General features: G+C 43.3%; 1 long non-coding RNA gene across 1 annotated transcript; it reads right to left on the bottom strand.

The window, feature by feature from the left end:
* Positions 1 to 1636: 1636 nt before the first annotated feature.
* LOC108918087 (uncharacterized) lies at positions 1637 to 21894 on the bottom strand. Its single transcript, XR_001964831.2, has 3 exons — positions 21585 to 21894; positions 9703 to 9805; positions 1637 to 1745 (listed from the first exon to the last, which is right to left on the bottom strand). It is a non-coding gene; the product is annotated as an uncharacterized LOC108918087 (long non-coding RNA).
* Positions 21895 to 22589: the final 695 nt, after the last annotated feature.

Here is a 22589-nt window from a genome sequence, read left to right as displayed (position 1 = left end):
TCTGCTACGTAAATCAACGTAAAAAAAGGCAAACCATTTCTATTCCTCCATTGGCTTGGAAACTGTGGTTTGCTATGAGTTGGCCTTGATTTGATGGTGCACTCTCCCATAACTGTAGTATAGCAAATTGTTTCTGGGTAAAAGGTCTGAGATTCTGTAAAGTGATGAGAAATCCTAGAGAATTTCTTACTCTGTGGGTCACATTTAGGGTTAAGGTTAGGTTCAATGTTTGGATTCGCTACAATAATGGTACATGGACCCATGAAATACATTAAAAGGGTTAGTTTTCTTCCAGCTGTATTTTCTGTGAGTTCCTCCAGCAAAGGAATCAGAAAAATTTGCTTGGTCAGCTGTCATGGCTTAGGAGCTTCATCTTTGCTCCACATTCACGCTTTCATCATGTTTTACAGTTCCTTTTCACGCTCACAGCTCTGTATCAGACTATTCATTCTGAATGCATCAATTTCTTCTGCGAAGTGACCCTCCAACAGATGACATCATGTAGAGGTGTGCGTCTTCTGAACAGTTGGAAAGGAGTTCATGTAAGGAAATCTGGTCATGCATATTCCTTGTGCACATGGAAGACATCAGCAATGGAGGAGCTGGAGACGGTCTGGGAGCCCTGATGCTGGGGGGGGGGGATTGAATGAGAGACCCTCACTTGAGTACGCTGACCAGTTTCCACAAACCACTTGTTAGTTGCATCAGGTGCAGAGGGGAGTCTGAGTGAAAAAACCTCCAGCCCCGGTCTTTCCCATCCTTTCTTCACTATCAGATGATATGATGCACGGTTTTCTGACTCATGCTTCTTGATGGGTTTGGCCCGAGGTGGCACAGGGAAAGTAGAACATGTCGTAATTCCCCCTGCATGCTTCCTGCGGTATGTCCTGTGTGGCCATTTGCTGTGCTGCAAACAGAGTCTCGCTCTCCGAAGCTGGGTGTGTGAGCGCCGGTGTAACGTGCACACTCATAAGCGGAAACCGCCTGACCTTTCCAGCTGTCATGTGTTGCATTCGGCTTTTACTCCACGCCTCAGTCCTGCTGTAACGGGGATGGGAGAATTTACAGTACTGGTTTCCTTATGCTTATTGAAGATTACTTTAAAATGTAAGAGGAACATGTCCAAACTGAATGCTCCACCATTCTCACTGTGACTCACGTGACTCACGATTCTCATGACCTACACCCCTATTTCCAGTTTATTCAAAATCTCTTTGTGCTGGATGTTTTTTTTTTTTTTTAGAAATCGTTTGACTAGGATTTAAAAATGTAGCCCATTATTCATTGTCAATAATCACAGACTCAAACTAGTGTAATCTGCTTTTTTTAGCTCAACTTCAGCCTACCATGTTGAATTATGCATTTATTTGCCCAGGGATCTGACTGTATGACAGTGTTTAACACTGGGAGTAAATCTCTGCCCTTGACCAAGTTCTGTCACTTTCATGTCCCATAACTCTCATTCAGAACTGTGTTTTCTCACCAAAATGCAGTCCTACTGGCCAAAGCACATCGTCCACCGACAGACTTCAAACAAAATGAACTACGGTCGGACTTCGGCACACTTAGACGAGGACCAATTAACAACATTTTTACGACACTTTGCATTTTAATTCAACTTATGTTTTAATGTGTCTGTCTTTCTCTATGAACGGGTTTTCAGTCCTTCTCTCACTGTACGCCGCAACTGTTCAGATGTCTGGCTCAAAGAGCTTTTGACCATAGACTAAAATTGTTTGCATTTCCTGTAGGAAAGACACATCAGCATGGACATGTAAGCAATACCAACAAGCTTCAGCAGTGATAAACATTTTCAAATGCGGCACATATTCATATAAATACGATGCACGCCGAGGAATTGAAAAGAAAGAATAATACACTGAGTAATTACCATATTTACCAAAAAGGAACAAAGAGGTAAAGGTATAATAATATAAATATTCATGAGCACTATAACCCCAAACATAATTAGTACTATGGTATAAATATGAATTCTTTTTTCAAAGTCCAGTTCTGTCTTCATATTTGTTGCCTGCGTATTTAGAACGGTTCTAATTTTCTCCTTAAAGAGAACAGTTTTTTTGGTTATGGTTAAACTATGATACAGTACATACTGTAGGCATGGTAGTATGGTGGCACAGTGAGTAGTGTTGCTGTCTCACAGTGCCTGGGTGGTGAGAGGATGTGAGTTCAATCCCCCTTCAGTCTGTGTGGCGTTTGAGTGTTTCCTGGGTGCTCTGGTTTCCTCCCAAAGACGTGCTGTTCAGATTCACCCATAGTGTGTGTGTTCTACTGATGTATGCATGAGTGACCCATTGTAAGTAGAGTTCACTGGAAGTTGCTTTGGAGAAAAGCGTCTGCTAAATGTATGGGACCGTTGTTTTGGAGGGGTGTATTGATTGCTGCAAGGCTTTCAAATAAACAAAGAAATGGAGATGGGCAATGCTGTAGTCGATAAATTGGGAAAAATCTGTCAATGTCAATGCTAGAAACGTTGGACCGGAGTCCAGAGCCAGGTAGCACGAAGTTCCTCAGAGTGTCACATGTTCGGTGTCTTCATTTATCTGAATTTAAGACTCACGTTTTTTTTTTAGTTTTGCATTGGATGAAATTTATTCTGTGGTGTATATTACATTAATTCTAAATTATTATCATGCGTCAACGAGGTGGTGTCCTTACCGATGGTAATTCTGGGATTGACTGATACATCTTTGTCACATTTTTTTAATCATAATCGATATTGTTGTGCCAGCCCAGGGGAATAACATTTGCATTATTTAGAAAGACGTAGTTTCGTAGTTACCGTTTTTGCTGTGTCTATTACAGATGCAATTAAACGAGAGAACATGATCCACTATTCAATACGTGTATAAATTTGCTGTTTGGATATGTGTGACATGGAGAATGTACGAATATAAACGTAAAGGTGGAAGATAACAGCAATGAGGAATGCAAACTCAAACAGCTGGACTCAACCTTATTATTCTCAGTGACAATGGAATTACAGGCTGTAGAATCTTAAGTGACATAACCTGTAGGCCTACTGTGACAAAAGGAATGATGAAGGTGCTGCAGAATGTGGTATATGAAGGAAATTGTAAACGATCCTCCGAGCCTCCATTGTGGTGGGACCATTCATGTAAATAATGCATTTTCCGCTTAGATAATACTGAATTATACAACAGCTCTGGGTGGTTATAGTGGAAGCAGGTTTTGGGGGGAGGACCTACAAAAGTGAAACATACAATATAGACCAGTGAAAATATAAAACATCACATCCCGACCTCTAATTTCTGAAAATGAACCTTTTTTGGCATCCTTACGGACTTGTCAATCCTGCAAGGTCTAAGCAAGTATACAGGACAGCGAGCCCTTTGACCGCCAAGTTATGGGTCAAGCTCGTGTACAACACATGGGTCCTGAGCGATACTCCCTGAAAATTGAGGAGCGCTTTAATATTTGCTAATGCAAAATTAATATAATCTGGTAGTATGTAAGTAGTATGAGACTGATTTCTGATTTTGATTTGATTTATAATTCAATTTTATTATTTTTCAGTGGGGTTGCAGTCATGCATTTTGTAGTGCTGGTGGAGGTCGCATGTTTTCTCTGCGTTCTTGTGGGGTTGCTCTGGGTACTCTGGTTTCCTCCCGCAGTCCACAGACATGTGCCTAAGGTGAAAGGTGATTTCTAAAGTGCGAATGTGTGAGTGAATTAGAGAATTTGGTAGCGCTGCAACGGACGGGTGTCTCTGGATAGAAAACAACTATTAATTTTTAGTTATGAAAAATAAATGACAGCAGCCCCTGGGGATTGGGGGGGGGGCTTTATCCAAAGATTATGAGCAGCACTAGGCAGTGGCAGTAACAAGACCATTTTGGAAACTGTTTTTTTTTTAAAAAAAATACTTCCCATCAGAAAAGGGGGGGCAGTGATGCAAAGAAAGGTGGAGGAGGAGTTTTCATTGCAGCCTCTCACATGGTAAAGCCTTATTCCACAATATCATCTCCAACAGCTACACTTTTATCAGTTTGGGATATTTTCAACACGAGGTCTGCACTGCATTGATTATTTTCCCTATTGTCTTTTTTTCACCTGATTAACTGATTCAGGTGTTCTAGTGGTGTAACTGAATAAATAAATGGGCTATAGGAACCACTGAATTACACTTTTACACATCAGCTTCTGTCGATATGCTTTCATATTATTTTGATATTAAGAAAAATTGATTTTAAATTATTGCATTTAGACAGCGAATAATGTTGCTCACTTTTTTTTTTGAGTAGAAAGCTTCTTTTCTTTTTTTTTTTTTGCCTTTTTCTGCCCAGGAACAAAATTCTGTTACGTAAGGCCATGCAAGTGAATTATTAAAAAGGAAATGGAGATCACATACCTTTCAAATACAGACTAGGACTCTCTTAGATGGGTTTCATCAATGATCCAGGTCACTGCCAACAAACACGGTCATTTGATTTCCAGCAGCTGACGCGGCACCGAAAATAATTGTCACACATTTCGGAATGGATCGATGTGGAACTGCCTGGGGAAAGAGACCAGAGTCTGTTCTAAAGCACTTCCTCTTTCAGGCCTAATTATGGCTTGTCATGGGCGAATTAGTCTGGGTCAAGAATCGAATCATCGAATGAATAAAAGTAGCGTGTGCTGAGAGACCGTGGTTGGTGGAGAACGAAAGGAAAGGTCCAGTGTTAAAAGGTGATGATGACCATTGGCTGTGTTTATTGTATGAGGTTATCTGTACAGTGTTTGCATTTTAAAAGTTGACGTGTTCTGTGTTCCATGTGCTTTTTATACAGTTAGAAATGCAGGGTTACATTTATTCATTTAGCTGACGCTTTTCTCCAAAGCAACTTACAGTGTTAAGGTTACAATTATTTACCCATTTATACAGCTGGGTAATTTTACTGGAGCAATTTAGGGTAAGTACCTTGCTCGAGGGTTAGGGTTCGGGTTAATATCATAAACTCAAATATATTTAACTGATGCCTTTGACCCCCAGCATACAATGTTAGATTTATGTACTACTTACAACAGTGTACCAATTTTTACAGCTGGGTAATTGGTACTGGATCAATTTACGGCGGACTCCTTGCTTAGTGCTGTTACAGTGGGGGTGGAGATCGGAACCTAGACCTTTTGAGTGCAACAAAAGGCAACAGCTACATAAACCACTATTTAAATCCACAGTGCAAAAAACACATGAAGCAAGACCCTAATAACACACAAAGGAGACTGGACACAAAGCTTTAACTTATGCTCTGCAGAACCAGGCAGCAGGGCAGCTGGTAGTGTAGTGGTTAGTGTTACTGCCTTTGGCTCTAAATGTTGCAAGTTTGATTCCTACCTCCAGCTGTAGTACTCTCAAGCAATGTACTTACTCTAAGTTGCTTAGGAAGAGTACCCAATTGTATAAATGGGCAAATAACTGTAAGTACCTCAACATTGTAAGTTCCTTTGGAGAAAAGCATCAGCTAAATGTGACATTTGCAGAGCAGGAAGAATAAACTTAATTTTGTATTTGTACCCCTTCTCACCTCATCATATTTGAAAACTTTCAATCCTCATGCCTACTTATTGATTTAATCAGTTGTATTTGGGTCAGTTCTGTAGGATTTTGCACATGCATTGTAGTAGCGTGACGATTTGAAAGCAGTAACAGCTGGAGCCAGCAACAAACACATCTATCATTGCTATAAAAAGCACGTATAGTACTCTGATGTAAAATATATGTACTGGTATTTGCTTCAAATACACCATTTATCATTGAATATAATTTTGAAAACACATTTTTGTGTTTTTGTATATTTCAATATCAAGTCCAAAATGGATGCAAGAGATTTGTGGGGTTAGCAGTGAGACGAGTCACAAATTAGGACAGACGTACAAAAGGGCGCATTTATACTCTGTAGCTGTTGAGACGTTCTTCCAACTGGGCAATGAGACGCAATCCAAACGTCATTACCGAAAAACAGTATTTTTCTCAGGTTTAAAAGAGGGGCCTACCAGTAAATTGTCTGGGGATTAACTTGGGCTTGATTTCCCCGATTTCAATTCATTGATCTTCCCATAGCCACATACTCACACACTGGGGCAGAAGATGCAGACACTCTCACACATCAAGGGCTTTATCGGCTCGCCACAGCTGTGAGGCCACCAGCTCGGTCCATATTGTTCCCTGAAATGGAAACTCAGCCTCTTTCATTTACCTTCTCCCTCCCCCAGTTTCACTCACTCTCACTTCCTCTGGGCTCTGACAGGATCCCGCACGGACCGCGGTACAAATCTGAGTTTTGCTCATTCCTGCACTGTGTACTCCTTACCATGCTGCTGGGTGGCAGTTTTAACTGAGCAAAAATGGGCATTGTAGGGGCACTGTAGGGGCACTGCACTATGTGCTGGGTCCTGTTCTGGGCATGAGAAGCAAAAGGAGGACAAACAGAAAGAAGGAGCGGAAGGTGGCATGGTGGCACAGCAAGTAGTACTGCAGTCTCGCAGCACCTAGGTGGTGTGAGAGGACATGGGTTTGATGCCTGCTCGGTCTGTGTGGAGTTTGCATGTTCTCCCCCGTGTCTGCGTGGGTTTCCTCCGGGTGCTCTGGTTTCCTCCCGCAGTCCAAAGACCCCCCATGTGGCTCGGTAACCCTTTTTTCCCCACTGTGTGTAAAAATGTGAGTGAATATGTGATGACCCTGTGATGCACTGGTGTTCTGCCAAGGGTGTAACTTACCTCATGCCCTGTTCTTCCAGGATAGTCTCCAGACCATAGTAACTTAGTATTAAACTAATGGTTATGGATAACAAATCAATAAATTAACTTTTTATATATTTACTGTGACCTCACACAACTTTCCCAAAAATGTTTTGTTTATTTGAAGTCTATCTTATAATGTCATACCAACCATTTCTTTATACTGTTACACCAAAATATTCTGGTTTATCCAAATTCTTGCTCATCCATCCCCTTAAGCAAATAAATGCTGATGCAGATACTTTCCCCCTCAATTTAACCAACTGATTTAATGGTTTGTAATTTTACTTACATATAGATAAAATTTTGACTAAGAAATGATTGTGCCTGTCTATCTTTCTGGGTGATTTAGCTACATTGTACTGGAGTAAAATCACTCTTGTACAACCAGTCCTAAATAGCAGGTTTAAGTCATTTTTATGGTATTATAGTCGGTTATAGAGTGGAGACGGCCACAGGGTGGAATTAGGGTGCAGAACAACAGGTTTCCCAGCAGAAACCCACTATATTGTTTTTTTTTCTTTTAAAGTAATTAAAATAAAATTAAAAAAAAACACAGCGAGAAAAAAGGCAACAGAACATCACACTGCCCAAGACCTCCCCTTAGTTCTCAGACCAGCTGCCTTTAAAGTCTATACTGATTGTCCCTGTATTGGCAGCAGCTGGTCTTCATTGCACCTCTAAGGCACGGCAGGGGCAGGCGGTAGGGTATTGTCCATCCATGCTGCCTCGCCACTGGTAGCAGAACAGTACCAGCCACCTGCTCACAGGAGTCAGTACTGCTTTTGATGCTTTTAAGGTTACTTGCAGAATCCAGCTGAAGTTGCTGCAGTGCTATACTGTATAAATGAGATGTGTTGCAATGCAAACATAGAGCTATGATGAAAGAGTAAAGACACGTTAATTTTTAATCAGATTTCACTGGATAAAGGATCTCTCTTAAGTGGATAAATAATGTAATCAGTTATGTTTCAAGAGGATACAACTGTTGGAGTTTGCTTCCAAAACATTGTGCATTGGGGGCGTTTCCTGCAGTAGGTTTATAAATGAAGGATGAGGGTGGCGGTAACATGTGACATCTGTTACGTATCTAAGGACATCTGTAACGTATGACTCATTCTGGGCTACTGCCGCTTCTCCATTGACAAAGAAAAATAGGGATGTCGTCCAAAGAATATGACGATACATTCAAAACATCCATAGAAACTGCTATCAGAAAACCAACACGTTTTCCAACAGCAAGGGATTTTCATGCAGTCTTTGGCTATTCGCAAAACTTTTGGGACATTCTAAATATCACATTTCGAAAGTAAAATTTGGTTTTCATCCCTTCCAATGTTTACGACTGACGGATTGGAACGGAGTACATGAACAGTGAATGAATTTGGAAATCATGATTGCACGCGCTTGTGGCTAAACGAGCCACCCTCTCGCATCCCCCCCGTACTAGACCGCTCTCTTCATCTCTTCTGATTAGTGATCTTGTCTCAGCTAAATACAGAGAAATGGGAATGGTAAGAGAGAGGGCTTGGGGATGCAGTGCTCCAGAGGTCACACAGTGCTGTAACCCAACATTTGTCACACATCAGCAACATCTTTTTTTGATTTGCCACGAGAGATCAGGGTCTGGAAAGTGCACAGTCATTTTAAGGCTTCATCAACCATATTAGCAAAAATGCAAAACCCCTTTCGGCTAACAGTCACAGTCTTATATTGCTTTTCTTTAACTAGAACTGCGTACATTAAGTCACAGCTGAGCCCGATGGGGTGTATAAGGCCAAACTCAAATGCTGCTTTCTGGATGGAATGAGAGGACTTAGCCTTTAGACTGACAGTCTCTTTTTTTTTTGGAAAGGCACAGAAACTGACGAACATGGATGTAAGTCTAGGACACTCTTTAGGAATCAGGTGAACAATAGCCTATCATTTATTTACTCCCAGGAAATACAGGATATGTGTATAAAGAGGCATGCTTTTAGGTCGGAGCTGGATAGAAATGTGTCATATGGGAATGCAACGTCTGCAAGCGTCTACAGGTAGAATTTGGTTTGAACAGCACGTTTGGACTCTGTGTGTATGTGTGCTTCAGAAGGTTTACTGCAACAAGTAAGCAGTCCAGATCTAGTGCAGGTGTTGAGGTTTGAGTGATACCGGTCGGCGTACATGGAGCAGAACTTCGTCTTTGAAAGGGTGGTGCTGAACGGACAGCAGACCACTGCTATTTGCCTTGCTGCTATTATTAGATTGCGGTCGTGATGCTGTCTGAGGTGCATTGTGTGCTGTAAATGTTCTGATCATTCCTACTGGTGGAAAAGTGATACTTTACTGTGTTCACACAACTGAGCAACGTACTGTAATTTACATTTATTTACTTAGCAGACGCTTTTAAGTCCAAAGCGACTGCCAATGAACTCTATATGTAGCGTTACCAGCCCAAACACGTTATTCACCATGGTGACTTACGCTGCTAGGTACACTCTTTACAAAGAGTAAATACATCAGTAGAACACACACACTCTGTCACTCACACACTATGGGTGAACCTGAGCAGCATGTTTCTGGACTATATCTTTGGATGTAGACCCTTTGCTGATAATACAATGAAGCTCAATTGAAATGATGTAACACTCTATACATGACAAATGAAGTAGTTTAGCCCAGTGCAACTGTGTGGTTCTGATGTAAAAAAAAAAAAAAAAATTCAAATTATCAGTATACTTTTCCACAATTGTGTCTGACAGTCTGATGTAATGTACTAGATGGCACTGCTGTATCTGAATATTTTTGGACTGCATACAGCATATTATAATCACACTGAGCAGTTCAGTCTTTGTACTATCCAATCCCTTTGCTGTGAGAAGGGCTGTGAAAATGGAGCCCCTACGTGTTTTGTATTAATTTCTGTGATTTTCTGGCAAAGCTGAACCTTTTCTTTACCTTTTTGGTGCCGTTGTAAGCAGCTTCGTGGAGCTGGTGGATAACGGAAATGGGCAGGTATCCAGCGGATTTCAGATCCATCTTCCCATTAGGATGCTGAATCCTGCACACCACAGAAATGAATTTCCATGAGTCCCAAATCACTTAAGCAGCTGAATATATCTAACGTGGCTGCAAGAGAATTAGAGTGACAAACAGTATATTAGGCTTCTTTAATAAATTGGGTGGGGTTTTCAATGCACGTACAGAGTTGCTCGTAACTGTAACTGAAACACTGAATTAAAAATGTACATACTGATGGCGTCAATACCACAATCTTTTTTCCCCAGATATTCTGCACAATGCATAAAAATATTTTTAGAAATCTCTATTTTCTATTATTTAAATCTTTTTTTTTTTGCAAAAATTGGAAAAAAACTTTGTCTTGGCGTGCCTTGTGGCAGACTGGCATCCCATCCTGGGTGTGTCCCCTCCACCTGCAGCCTTGCGCCCTGTGTTAGGCGCCGGTTCGCCGTGACTCCGCTCAGGACAAGCGGTTGTAGACAGTGTGTGTGTGTGTGTGTGAGAGAGATGCTTTGTTGCCAAGATGCCACTCTCTTTGAAACCTGTGCACTCGTTTTGTTCTTCTGATATTATGTCTGTAAGGCCACAGAGCTGACTGGTTAATGCTCCTTTCACTGCCCCCCCCCCGTTGGCAATGTAGAAAAAACACATCGTCACTCAGTAAAACCAGGAGCGAAAACTCAGCCATTGTAGATTAGACTGCATCTAAAAATGGACTCAAAAAAATCCCAGCGTGCCGAGCCATTTCCGTCTGCCCAGAGCTCCAGAAGAAGTGTTTCGCTGACCAGCCTCTCACACATCTGCTCTCACCACGCACACCCTTATCTTCACAAAAAACAGCCCCACTCCGCCCCCAGAATAACGGCCCTGTCTCACAACAACCCTCATCACACGTCACCTGTGGTCCCCTTCAGCACTCTCAGCCATTATAGTACAATTCCCCCCGCTTTCTGCAGCCTTGGCCTGTAACATAAAAGGAATAGCTGAAAAACTGTCACCCATGACTAATAGTTCTGCGCTGGAGAAAGAGAAAACAAACAGAAGCTGGTGTTAGTAGAGCATGAACAGCTGTGGACAGCTGGTACTGTAGCGCTTAGAGCTGTTGCCTTTGGATCCAAAGGTTGCAGGTTTGAGCCCCACCTCTGGCTATAGTACCCCTGAGCAAAGTACTTACCCAGCTACTGTAAGTGAACTAACATTGTAAGCTGCTTTGGCGGAAAGCATCAGCAAAATGAATAAATGTGAATAGAGCAGAGCAGCAAGGAATGGTGGAAGAGACTGTGGACTGCTCTTCCTGCGCTGATGAGCCATTCACCCTGCATGCTCAAACTGGATTAATTGGGCTCTATCCAAGTGTTCATAGATTTTCCTCTGGCGTCAGCTCATCCTATGTTTCAGAGACGAGACGAGTCCACTCGTCGTAGAGAGTTTGCTAGGTGCAAAGGTGGGGGTTCTCTGTGAAGACAATGGAGTGGGTGGATAGCAAAGACTCAAAGCTGCCAGGGGTATTGAGTTGGGATTGTATTGTGGTGGGGTCACTGTGCCAGCACCAAAGGGAATGTGCATTTGGCACAGCTCCATAGATGCTTCATAGCAGTCGGAGAACAGAGACACGATGAGCTGCTGTTACTTGGACTGTAACCAGTGAGGACCATTGCTGGGTTTGTGCTGCCTCCCTGCCACCCACCCAGGTTATTCAGCAGGGGCCCCGGAAGGATCCCGCAGTGGTGCAGGGTTGGCGGTGGGAAAAAGGACGACACTTCTGCATGAGCTGATGTTTCCATAATAACCAGTATTACAACCTCATGCTTGTGAGCAAAACATGAAAGACAGACAGAGATGGAATGTGGAAGTTGTGGAACTGTCAGCAGGCTACAAAAAATTCCCAAAAAAAGAGGTAAAAGCTTCAGCTGCAAAACATGAAAGTCAGTCCATGGTGTGTATAATGGGTATAAAGCAGCATGCTTTTAGGTCGGCGCTGGATAAATGGGTGTCACATGGGAATGCATCATCTGCCTTGTCGTTTGTGGCGTTTCCATCTCACCACAATGAACATGCAAATCTCTATGGGCAGGAACATTTGGCAAACGAGTAACGCGGAGATGTCACTTTTGATTCAAAGTATCGTCACATATTTACATCCTTGGGTTTAAGCCACATCTGCTATCAGCACAAAGGGCTAAAGAGGAGAGAATATTTGTTAATTTTGTAATGACTCTTACTTTTTGTATATTTCCTGTTGCAAAACTCTTGAGCTTGAACTGGTTTCTTATCCTAACCCTAACCCTATCTATTTCAACTGTTGTGTGCTCAGTTGCAAAAGATTAAGACGTCGTAAAGAAAACATAGGAAATACAGTGCAGGTCTCACAAGACCGTGTTTCTCTTCTGGATGCTCGTCCATGAACGAATGCATCAGTCACAGTGATCACCCACAAGCCCCATAAACATACTGCAATAAGTATAATCAGAAACAGATTTATCTGGGCAAGTATGCACACACATACAGGGAATTTGGCTTCGGTTCCCAATGGCTCATAGTATAAAAAAAAAAAAAAAAAAAACACCCCATACGTTTATACACATATAAACATACACACAAACAACAAGTGCAGGGATGGAAAGGAATAACTCATGTTAACACCGAAATCATGCACTCAGCTTGGTTAGCAAGAGTAGTTCTCTGGAATTACGTTACTTAACTCCAAACTTGAATAAATCAACCAAACCAAAATCGAAATGTTCCAATATTAGCAAGAAAGCAGAATACAAACAGTGAGGATAGTTCAGCCTGCTTCCTCTTTCAGCTCCAGTTGCCCAATCCCTCCCATCACGGAGGCAATAAATGCCTACGAGAAGCAAGGTAGAGGAGGGATGATGGAGACAAGCAGCATGGGGTAACAGCAGGCTTGCCTGTTTGCAGAATTCACCGGCAATGATGGGGGATTGTTGAATTGGTGCTGAAAAGCAATGGTGAAAGCGATGAGGTCGTCTTAGAATCCAACAAGGCGGTGAGGCCACAAGCCCTTGGTCCTATTGGTTTTGATTTCTGTCCCATTTTGACTGATGAGTCACATTATTTTTCGTTTATACAATGAAAGAACTGAACTCGACAAGACAGCGTCCCTGCCTTCCTGTGTCACACACAGCTACGGAGAGTTCAGCCCAGACTCTGTACGATTTACGCGTTTACGTGCGTGCCTGCTCACCATTACGTGTGCTAAGGGTGAATTTGTGTAAATGTGAAATGCGCACGTTCCTTGCCTCTGAGATAAACCTGGACGGTTATAGGTGGCACAATGGCACAGTGAGGAGCACTGCTGTCTCACAGCATCTGGGTGGTGCGAGAGAACTTGAGTGGAGTTTGTATGTTCTCCCTGTGTCTGCATGGGTTTCCTCTAGGTGCTCTGGTTTCCTCCCACACTCCAAAGACATGCTGGTCAGGTTCATCCATAGTGTGTGAGTGAGAGTGTTCTACTGATGCATGGATGAGTGACCCACTGTAAGTTTTGTATCTAGCAGTGTAAGTCACTTTGGTGAATAAGGTGCGTGGGCTCATAACACTACATAGTATCCACCGTAAGTCATTTTGGAGAAAAACGATCTGCTAAATAAATGTAAAAGCTTACAAGGAAAATAATGAACACATTCATACATAATTCACTGTCACTTTTCTACAACCAGACTATTCTCTATTCAAAGCCCATTATTTTTACAAAACGCAGGTTTTATTTCTCAACGTTGCATAAAGGAACAAGAAAAAAAAAAAAAAAAATGAAATAAGTGAATTCCAGGGTTAATTAGTTCAGTCAACCCAATTATGAGCCATGTCAAAATGTGCACAAGATAGAACACAAGGACTTGGAGAGCATAATTCCTGGACAATGAATGCACACATCACTTATGCGTAAATCTAAAAATCCCAGTGAGACGTGTCTTTCCCCACACAGATTGTTGTAAAAACACATCGTGACTTAAGCAGAGCTTAGTGATCTCAGGAAGAGAGCTGGAAGTACTCATTTGTCTTAAAGTAGTTTGCTCGCAACGGTAGCGAGGATTAGCATTCATTCCCACCATTCTTCACCGTAATTTAACAGTATTAACATCATTCGTCTCCATTGAAATACATCAACACGCATTTTCCCACAGAAATGCCTGTCATTGCGTGGGGGGGACGGGGGGGGGGACGGGGGGGGGGGACGGTGTCTGGCTGGCAAGAATGTCTAATTTAAAATGGCACTTGTTTTTCCCTGACCTTTTATCCACCGTTTCTGCATCTACCGATGTACTGCAGAGCGGCGTCAGTGTCAGCGCTGCTGCTCTGTGCTCTCCTAGAGGTGCTGAATAACAAATTCAAGTCACTCCATGCTGGATCAAAGGTGGGGAAAACATTGTTTCTACGGCATGTTGTCCGACGTGTTGAAATAAGCAAGCGATTTGAATCTGGGATGGGGTTAAATGTGAAATTAGAAACAGCTCCCTCATGGGAGGCAGAGCAGCTGGGTGGTGCAAGAGGACATGGGTTTGATACCCGCTCAGTCTGTGTAGCGTTTGTATATTCTCTCTGTCTGTGTGGCTTTCCTCCAGGTGCTCTGGTTTCCTCGCACACTCCAAAGACACGCTGTTCAGGTTCATCCATAGTGTGGGGGAGAGAGAGAGAGAGAGAGAGAGAGAGAGAGAGAGAGAGAGAGAGAGAGAGAGTTTCACTGATGTATGGATGAGTGACCCATTGATGAGTATCTGATAACTCCCTAAAATTCGTTGGAAGCCACTTTGGAGAGAAGCATCTGCTAAATAAACAAATACAGAATGTCAGTGTTTTGTACATCTGAGAACTACATGTGTGACTGGCCTGCATCCGTCCCCAGGTCCTGGACAGACGCATTAGTTGAATCTGACACACCCACAGGCCGTGTTTATTTTCGACCGCAGGGCCTCTCGCTTCTGTTCGGCGTGGATCTGGTGCATCGCAGGGGGCCAATCAGAGCTTGCAGTTCAAAAAGTAAAAGTGACACTTTGGGTGATTGTGTAGGATGGCATTTGTTAAAGCATTTCACCGAATAGGAAACCCAACTGCTCTCTATTCTGGTGCTAATCAGTCGCTCCTGGAAAATTACACAGAAATGCTGCAGGAGTGCAGAACTACTATAAAAACCATGTATAAAAACACTGACATATCTGCATATGACTTATGAGCCTTAGAGTCAATGGAAATTTAGATTTAAGTTCCATCTCTAATAAGAAATAGCTTACCGATTTGGTAGCCAGTGAAAAATAAAGCAGCAGAGAAGCAGAGAGGGTGGTTGAGAAGTAAAGTGGAATGTGGAGAATGAGGGAGGCTGGTAGGGAAATACAAAGAGCTGCAGGGAAGCTCTGAAGTCACCAGTGAGATCAAGCGCTAGTGATGTGGTGAGGGGAGGGTGGCAGGACAAGGAGATTGTGGAGAGTGAGGGACAGGGCTGCTCAAGGAGCAAATGGGTTGGGTGAGTAAGGAAGGAAGGAGACGGCGAAGCAGCCGAGGCCCTAGTGAAGCAACGCTAATGCGCAAGGTGTCATGAAGAAAGGCCGTGGCGGAGGGAGGTGGGGAGGGGATAGCCCTCCCCTGTGCAGTGTCAGCATTTGTCACATCCAAGCACCCAACACATGAGCTGCGGTGGTGCGCTGCCGCCCTGGTCTGAAAGCATGGCGATTAGAATCGTGGCTAGAGATGGATCTGAGGAGACAGCCAATAGAGGAGGACAGAGAGATGGGGCAGAAGGGAAAGACCCAGCAACCTGGTTGGGTCTCCTCCAGGCTGCCAGCAGATTCAAAAGTGAGAATGTATTCTTGTTAGACTATTATTAAAACCAACCATAGTTGCTTACAATGCGTTACGTTTTACTTTTAAAATGCGAATGCTGACAATGTCCCAGATGACCGTTCTCAGACAAGTTCAGGCTCTTCAGTGTTTCCTACTGAGTCAGACAGAGCTGGGTGATGCTCCCACGGTCATACATGAGCTCACATTTGGCTGTGCTGTGAGGGAGGGAAGGAAGTAAGGGAGAGAAGGACAGCGGAGAATAAGAAGAAGCCGAAGGAGAAACGCAGCAGCGGTTCTCCTCCATTCCTGTTGAGCTTGACTGGACGCACACTTCTTAAAAAGGACATTTCCGGAAACCTGTCAATCACACTGACTATAAAAGCCCCACAGATGTATAGTACATTTATTAACTTAGCTGACGCTTTACTGCAGACCGCTCTCTGGCAGGTCTGAGGTTGAGTCCTGCTTGGGGTGCCCTGGTTGCAGACTACCAGTGTGTGTTTGATCTAAAAATGACTTATAGCGTTAAGGTACTTTAAACTACTTGCAATTATTTACCTATTTATACAGCTAAGTAATTTTACTAGAGTGCTTTAAAGTTACTGCCTTGCTTAAGAATACTAAGTTGGAAGTGGGAATGCTTTCACCACTACACTACCAGATGTCCCGCTTCCCTTTTATTACACCCCCCCCCCCCCCCGCCCCCCCGCCATTTCCACTGCTCCCCTGTTGATGGTGCCCCACACGGTGAGCTCAACAACCTTGCTGGGCAGCAGGTACGAGCCCTCCAATGGACTCTAAACCCCAGATGGAAAGTAGGCCAAGCACCTCCGCACCACACACCCACAGTCTAACACTCCCGAAACTACTCTTGCACACAATAACACAAATTCCTGAGATTTTTTTTTAACCCTCTGCAATAACTTCACCCCATGAGACTTAATGATCCCAGGACCAGTTTTCACAGCCTTTCCCCCCCTTGTAGATTCCTGAGTGGTGCTTGAGAGCAGTTTCACATTCACAGGAGCCAGCAGGTGGAAACGGCTCCACTGGCACACAGCAGAACGGGAAGCAGAAGCATCTCACACACCCTCATATTACTGGAAGGAGCTTTTGTCTGCCTGAAAGCTCTGAAACGCACCGATGTCTCAGAATTCAGCCCCTTCGTCTTCCATGCCAGGACCCTGATGTTTCATTTCATTTCAAGACAGAAGAAAGGCACGTCGCAGGGGTTTCTTTTGTGGCGTCTCGTTGCTATGAGCCCCCACTTGGTGATCTCTGCTCGAAATGGACACAAGAGACTGTGATAGCGGAGGATTAAAGGCAGGTATAACGGCTCAGCAAACTACAGCCTGGAGCCTTGAGGAAAAACCAAAAAAAGCTGGAAAGTCTCAGTGGGAGATAAAAGTTGAATCATTTATGTTCTATATGGCGTACCGTGCCGTACTGTGGTACTCATTCAGTCTCTGCCCCTCATGAGCGAAGGTCTTTTTAAGTGTTGATTTGAAGCTGTCCCTCTGCTGTGTTGGGATGGGTTCAGTGAGTGCCTGCTGTGTGGTGGGTCTGGGGTTCGAGCCCTGCTTGGGATGCCTTGCAACAGACTGCTGTTCCATCCTGGGTTTGTCCCCTCCCTCTTCGACCTTGCACCCTGTGTTGCCAGGTTAGGCTCTGGGTCACCGTGACCCCAATTGGGACAAGTGATTGTTGACAATAGATGGACTCTGCTGTGTACTCAGTGTATGTCCAAACCTGGCTTCACAGTCCTGGGGGGGTGGGGGGTGCTCTTTGCCTTCGGCAGCTTCGCCACAGCCCACAGTAAGCAGGCGCCAACTTCCCGCAGCAATCCCTGCAAGAGGTTGCTCTGCTGCGATGATTTGAGATGCTTTTCTCTGCACTCTTCAGCCGAGCTCAGAGGCAGCCGAGAGACACATGTCTGAGATCGCCACGACTCCATAAAATTAACCACAGCCTCAAATCGCCCAGTGCTCTGCTGTGGGAGAGACGCAATTAGTTGAGCCCAAGACAGGTGCCACAAGGCCGGAGGCACTAAGCGCTCGCTCTCCCTTACCTGCCTGATTCCAAGTCCTTGTGCTTGAGCAGCACCTTCCGATTAGACGCGGCAGGACTGTACCAGTTTCGCACCACTAATTACTTTGCCATAATTTGCAGCGATTGCTTTACAAATCTGCACTAAGTAGTAAGAAAACAGGAAAACGAGCTGCAAGGTAGCTCCTCACCTGAGAGTCTTGTGGAGGCAGAGAAATAGAACGTGAGCGGTCACTGTCGGTGTCCATTATCTTTGTGTCTGCGTCCGCCGGTAGGAAGCATGTAGAACACATGCAGCGGTAGAGGTGTGTGAGCAGAACAGCGAACGCAGGGCAGCTAATGGATGCTGAAGGGGCTTTGGCACACATGCCATGCTTGTGCCTATTTTGGGTCGAGGGCCTCGTTTCGTGATGCCAAGCAGTTGGCGCGAGCGTAGGGAATTGACCCCAAATGGTCGGGTGAAGATGTTCTTTTTTGACAGTTGCGCAGTCAATGATGATGCAGGACCAGTGGATGGGGGGGGGGTCCATTCTGTGCCGCAGGGCAGTAAGCAGTCGAGTTGAGGGAGCTCAGAGGTACGTTGCTTGTTAACCCTCCATGAGATCCAGGATTTACAGTTGTTGCAGCAGCTCACTCATTGACTGACTCAGACCTTCAGATGGTAATGAGGATGCTGCTGATTTTTCATCAAGCCCCCCCACTCCCAAAAGGACATAGCCACACAAGCAAGACAAAAAAAAATGAGCAAACAGAGCTCAGCACTATGTGTGTTACAGGATAATGCTGATTAAAACAAACAAAAAAAAAAAAAAAAAAAAAAAAAACCTTTCCCCCCCACCACACTGTTAATTGAAGCCTAACAGCACAAGATTGGAACAGCTACAGCCACTCTCGTGCACTGTCATGCAAAGTAGGGAAACAGCGCCACCTGCAGTCCAGGGAACCAGGGAAGTTTCATTTGTTCACCTGCTTTCCAGAAGCTCTAGTGCTGGTCAGTGCCTGCAGATCACACACTCTCAGTCTCTCCTGCTCATCTTAGATCATACTTGTTTTGCAGCACCTCATGTTTGATTTTTGCTGTTTAAGATTTCTTAGATGACACCCACAAAAAACTAGTTTGTTGCCAAAATTTTGATTTCTGCTTTAAATACTTTATCCCTATGAGAAAACATAGGGACTGATTATTACTGTGATTATCTGTGCATTATGCACCTGCTCACTATCAATGACTGCTTGTTAGAATTTTCACAGATTTATTTTACTGAATTCTAAGTCTTCACAATTTTTACAAGTGGTTGGGGGGGGGGGGGGGGGGGGAATACAGTATTCTGTCCAGTAGAAGTTGCACAGTGACCAGTTAATCTTACTGTTGCACTAAAACAGAAGAAAACATGAATTTACAGTTAATGATGTTAGAAGCACCAAAGAGCACGTTTTAAACTGTTTGGGAACAGTAGAGATGAGTCAGATTTGGAGGATCTTCACAGAATGCTTCCAATGGCCTATAATGAGAGAAGTGCTTGGTAAATATGGTATGGCTGGTAACAGTGATAAATGTTATTCCATTTTCATTCAAAAGTTGCAGATTTTATCACCACAACTGGCTGTAGTACCCTTGAGCACTGTATTTACCCTAAAAAGATTGCCCAGCTGTATAAATAGGTAAATAATTATAAGCTTATAACTAATAATTACTGTAACATGAAGTTAGGTGGCAGCCATCCGTACTCGCCACTAGGTGGCAGCTCTCCGTACTCGCCACTAGGTGGCAGCGTTATACCAATCAATAACATCACTTAGGGATTTCAAGTTTTGCTACTAGCTGAATTACATTCACTAGATGTCAAATAAAATGGGATTACAGCTCTGGCCCAGGATAAATACTGTTCAGAGATGGTGTTTCTCCACACAAGGTACTCTTATAGGCTTTTAGCAAAGTAAGAAGTACAGAGAAAGGAAAGGGAAGGTAACTCCCTGATACTGACTGATCTGATAGAGAAAGTAGATTATAGTGATCGCTGATAGTCTAAAATTAGATAATATGGAATGCGAGCTCCATTTTTAAGAATGAAATCTGTTAAATTTACCTAGCCGAGACCAGAAATTGATGCAAAGTGAATTTCCAGAACTAAAAACATAATTTCCACATGCTCCATGAAACCCAAAAACTTTTCTAAAATGTGTTGTGCATCTCATAAAGAAACTTAATTTTGTTGTGATGGCATGTATAATGCAATCCATTTGCCACTAAGGTCATTCCAACGGTAATGTGGTATACAAAACCATTTCAAGTCTTGACATTTACATGGCTTCTTATAAATATCTGTATAAAACATGAAGTTATAAAATGAGCATTTATTAGCCATTTTGAATTGAAAGACAAAGATTAATTTATTTTAAAAAAAAGTGGAGTTATCAAGATGAGAAAACCATTTTCAATGTGACAATGTACTTGGCAGTGATTAAACGTACTGGCAGTGCACCCCTTGTCCAGAGATGCAAACTGGAGAATGGATGGATTATATAAAATTAGATTTCACAAAATGAAACTTCAGGGAAGCAAAGTTCAATAAAAAAAGTTACTGAAATGGGGAAACAAGATAAATTTAAGGTTACATATAAGAAGCAAGTTCTGAAATACACGAAATATAAGAATATATTAAAGGAACTGAAAGATTAGTAGCTTTTCCCTATCCAAAATGATTATTATACCATATAATCAGAACAGGCTTCATTGCCAAGTATGACAGAAACTTCTACAGCACAGACAGAATGACAGTGACAAGACACAAATGAGAAGATAGAATATGTGAATAAAGGATAAAAAAAATATAAAAATATACAGTACACAGTATACAAAAAGTCACTAGACATTGTATGTATGTACAGGTATGTTCTATACAAATGCAAGGGAATGTGAGTAAGAGATATGATGTGATAAATAGTTATAAATATCAATAGCATTGTGTATTGCACTGCTTTACTCTCTAGGGGGGATTTAGCTGTTCATAAGGTAGATGGCCTGAGGAAAGAAATTTTCTTGTGCCTGGCTGTCCTGGTGCTCAGTGCTCTGTAGCGCCGGCCAGTTTTTATGTTTATTATTGTACAAATTAGCACCAGCCTCTGCGTACCATACATGATACAGTACTATACACACTCAGAGGTGGTGCTCCGCATTCAGTTGGCTAAACAAATATTCTTAGAATTAAAATCCTACAACTCAATTAACAAGTCTTTATTAAAATTCTCCCAGCAACTTATAACTAGAAAAACCCAAAGAAATGTTAACAAGGTTATGATGTCCAATAAAATACTAGGCCCAAAATCTCATCAAATAACTGCAAACGAAGAGAATTAATACTAAGAAGTGCAGTTACACATTGGGGCACCGTGGCTTCGGATGGGACGAAGAAAGACAGAGAGAGAGCGTTCATCGCGAACGTTTTATTTAAACACCCGTACTGAGCAACGTAACACTCAGTCCTACAACCTGTTACCTCCAGGATCTGTGCAGCCAATCCACTTTGTCAGGTGTCTTTAGCGCTCCCAAGACCTACCGAACAGGCTACCGGAACACGGTCACCCCATCATTTCCCCCGGAAGCGCCCCCCAGTGGTTGTACACCTACATTCCACGTTTTTCCCATAATGCAACTATTTACACAAAACACATATTCCCGCCTAAACACAGTAACATGATTATACACAATAACACAACGTTGCAATATTACAAACAATAACCTCACAGTTACATTTCACACAAACACATTCTATAAGTTTCGTAGAGAACCTTCCTTCTCTCGCACACAATTAATGCTTCGAATAAAATTTTTAATCACAACACCCCCCCGGCTGCATGCCCCTGATCAGCGATCGCAGCTTGAGCTGTTGTTGTCACGTTGTGTATGTTGAGACCAAACAAATGCAATGGTCGCCTCACTCTCGCGAGTAAAGACAAAAAAAACCGCAATTTACCTCAGGTGAAGCTCCAACGAGGCCCGAGGAACTTCGCGCGGTGCCGGGAGCACGACGAAGCGCAAATCGGGGTCTCCTCCGTCCTCCGAGTCCGAGCGAGGCAGCTCGACGTGACGGCTGAAAACTCAGTTTCCTAACGAAACGTCTCGTTGGACACAACGAGTATACCGCGGAAACATATCTCTACACAATTAAAATTAATTTTTTTCTTTTTTTTTTTCCATTTTTGGTTGTTCAAATATCACCACCTCTCTCCTCACATCATCCCACCCACTTGCACTTGTCTCTCTCTCTTCCGGACACTTCCAGAAGCGTCTCGAAACTTTCCCGTCCGTTCTATTCCTCTTTCCTTTAATCGGTTTCCCCCAAACCAAAACCCAATCAATTTGCAATAAATGCAAAACTGACATCAATATAGGTTGTACCTGTTCCAACACGTGTTGGCACGGCTTCAACCAAACTATATTGTGATGCTTATTTAAACCTTCAAAAAGTGAACTTACGAACTAGTAGCTCTACGGGGCTACATATAACAGCTATTAGGGCTGTAGATGATAGACCATTTCCAATAAATAAAGAATAATCTTAAACACTAACCTCAGTCTTCATCACTTGGCTTTGTCATGGTGGTCCAGAACCTATCCTGGAAGCAAGGTGCTCAGATAGGATGCACCCCGCACAGGACGCCAGTGTAACAAAATTGCGAACCTAGTACTTGGCATAATTATTGCGTTTTTCCGTTTGATACATTAATTTGGCAGCCAATTTTATTTCAAAGCACCATTTGTATTTTAATGTATGTAGGAGAGGGGGGCGTGGTGGCGCAGTGGGTTGGACCATGGTCCTGCTCTCCGGTGGGTCTGGGGTTCGAGTCCCGCTTGGGGTGCCTTGCGGCGGACTGGCGTCTTGTCCTGGGTGTGTCCCCTCCCCCTCCAGCCTTATGCCCTGTGTTGCCAGGTAGGCTCCGGTTCCCCGTGACCCCGTATGGGACGGGCGGTTCAGAAG

Source organism: Scleropages formosus, chromosome 8 (assembly GCF_900964775.1).
Source record: "Scleropages formosus chromosome 8, fSclFor1.1, whole genome shotgun sequence".
In the NCBI taxonomy this organism is placed as follows: Eukaryota; Metazoa; Chordata; class Actinopteri; order Osteoglossiformes; family Osteoglossidae; genus Scleropages; species Scleropages formosus.
The sequence above is the reverse complement of the archived record's forward strand: the minus strand, read 5'-3'. Positions and strand labels throughout refer to the sequence as shown.